Source organism: Cryptotermes secundus, unplaced genomic scaffold, assembly GCF_002891405.2.
Source record: "Cryptotermes secundus unplaced genomic scaffold, Csec_1.0 scaffold486, whole genome shotgun sequence".
NCBI lineage: Eukaryota > Metazoa > Arthropoda > Insecta > Blattodea > Kalotermitidae > Cryptotermes > Cryptotermes secundus.
Window position 1 is genome coordinate 431,622 of NW_019735562.1, and position 2,836 is coordinate 434,457.

The window sequence follows — 2,836 nt, forward strand, 5'->3', positions numbered from 1 at the left end:
GGAATAAGAGGAATGCGTATAGGATATTGGTGGGAAAGCCAGAAGGAAAGAGGAGCTTCATAACTTGTACCTTTCTCCAAGTATAATTAGAATGATCAAGTCAAGGAGGATGAGGTGGACAGGGCATGTAGCACGAATGGGAATAAGAGGAATGCATATAGGATATTGGTGGGAAAGCCAGAAGGAAAGAGACCACTGGGAAGACCAAGGCGTAGGTGGGTTGACAATATTAAAATGCATCTTAGAGAGATAGGATGGGATGGTATGGATTGGATAGATCTAGCTCAGGATAGGGACCAGTGGAGGGCTCTTATGAACACGGTGATGAACCTTCGGGTTCCATAAAATCCTGGGAAGTTCTTGAGTAGCTGCAGAAGTTGCAACTTCTCAAGAAGGGCTCAGCTCCACGAGTGAATGAGTGAGTGGGTTGTTGTTGGTGGTGGTGGTTGTGGTGGTGTTGGTGGTGGTGGTTGTGGTGGTGTTGGTGTTGGTGTTGTTCAGGAGTTCGACGAAGGAAGCCGATGCTTGAAGAACTGTGGAAATTTGAGGTTGCTCCGAAAGGAATCCCGCAATAAAGCTATGCTGATATACAAGTTACATTTATCGTACAACGAAACAACACTCAACCAGACCTCGAGAGACTAATATGAAATATATTACGAATAAGGAACTTAAAATTTCGACAACGGTCCCAATGTAATTCTCTTCTATATACGTATAGATATGGTCAGCCCTATCGGGAATGTACCGAAGCTGACTGACGAGTAACTCCATCTGTCAGTCATCTGGGAAAACAACTGATGGAAAACCCTCGTCGCTCTATGACTGACAGACCACTCCTATTGCAATTTAAATGGAAATTAAGGGGATAAATAGCGGCAAGGACTGGTTATTTTGGTGAAGGCACTGTCTGGGTGTTCGTCTGCAAATAGTGTGTGAGGAAAATCACAACTGCATGTCACAAAAAACCCCAATTTTTCTGCCCTTTTCTTTGAATGATAATACTTCCAAATTAAGTAAATCTAATCCTCTTCAATCCAATCACACTTTAAAATATTTCTCTCTTTTTCTTCCTCGTGTTAACAGAACGAATTACGTCTGAGAATATACGCACGTATATCAGTTTATCCTACCGACATTCAATTGTTTATTAGCTAAACACTGGATGGTTATTCTCGTATTTTTCATACATAACTGAGCTGTCGCCATAAAAAATTAAGGACATATAAATACGGTTTTCTTGTTTATTTCGCTTAGTGGGGGGTGGAGTCCAACTGGGTCCACTCGGCACGGCGGCCACTGATTGGCCTATTGTACCTGCCCCGGGTGATTATGATGATGGAGAATTTGGTGGAATGAAGATTGGCAGGGGAAACCGAAGTACTGGAAGAAAACCAGCCCCAGCGCCACTTTTTCCACCACAAATCCCACTTGAAACTGGTGAAGTAACTTCCACGCGCAACGTGGGGAGTAAACTTGTACTGTAGCTTGAATTCTGAGCAGCTGCTTTAACAGTCATTATGTTGTTTGTCCTGTAAACGGAGTTAACTCATTTTCCCTTAATATACCTTAATAAAATTTTCCGCTTATTTCATTATCTACGTAAACAGTCCTATAAGAAAATTTTGTACTGCATTTTGGACAAGACATAACATACACGTTGAAATTGTTACATCTGTCAGCCAATGGCTTCCATTACTACCGCTTTACTATACGATTTTGAAGCTGGTATACATAGTTTGGATCAGTTTACTCTCTTGTGCTTTTATATTATTTGGTACGGCGGTTTCATCCACGTTTAAAATGAAAATACGAGCCTACTTTTCAAACATTCGTTCGATTTTCTCTCATTCCATAAACGAATTCTCATTTCGTTCCACCTGTAAAGGTAGAAGAAAACTTGTCCCTCTGCTCAACTAATTAAGCACTACGCCACGGGGGAATGGGCGTGTAGATCAACGTTTTCTTAACTTTGGTACTAGTTGGAGGTGAGTGGTTACCTTCAAGCTTCTACAGCTTTACCCGCCGTACTCATTGGATAAGGGGCAGGGCGGACCCCAGAACCAGACTGGACGACGTGCAGATATGCCACATGTAAATAAACATACAGCTAATGAAAATCTTGACGTCAGTGCAATCAGAAGAATCACAGATAAGAGGAATATTCATTGCTCAGAATTATCATCGTGAAAATTTATATTCACTTTCTCGGACACAGTGGGTTTCTTAGTGTGGGGTGAGGCTGAGTCCGCTTTGTACGTCGGCTACTAATTGGCCTGTTGTATCATCAGCGGATGATAGAAGATGATGAATGTGGAGCAGTCGGTAGAATGAAAATTGGCAGGGGAAACCACAAATCCCACATGATCTGACCTGTGCTCGAACCCGAACCGCCGCTGTGGGAAGCCAGCGACTAACCGCCTGAGTTATAGCACGACCGCCTCAGATTTTAATCAAAATTCGTTCGCAGTCTGGGACATATAACATGGGGGTAGGAGGATGTGAACTCCATAATGCATTTATTGCACGCAATTTATACCAAGGACCCACTGGAACAGGCACTCACAAGGCAACCAACAGTTCTCTTCAAAGTCATGTGAGTTCTTGCAATCAAGAATGCCATCAAGGTTATATCTCTGATGACATGCTCATCATACAAAGGGCATCAATAGCCCAGTAATATGATACGTACGTGTATTGTATTTTTACTGATTCGAATCGCAAAAAAGTTATCATAATCGCAGTCACGTGATTCAGGAAATAGTGAGATAGTGTTATCGGTTTTCTGCAAGACGAGCCTACCTCAGACTGACCTTCCATACAGAACTAGTTCATA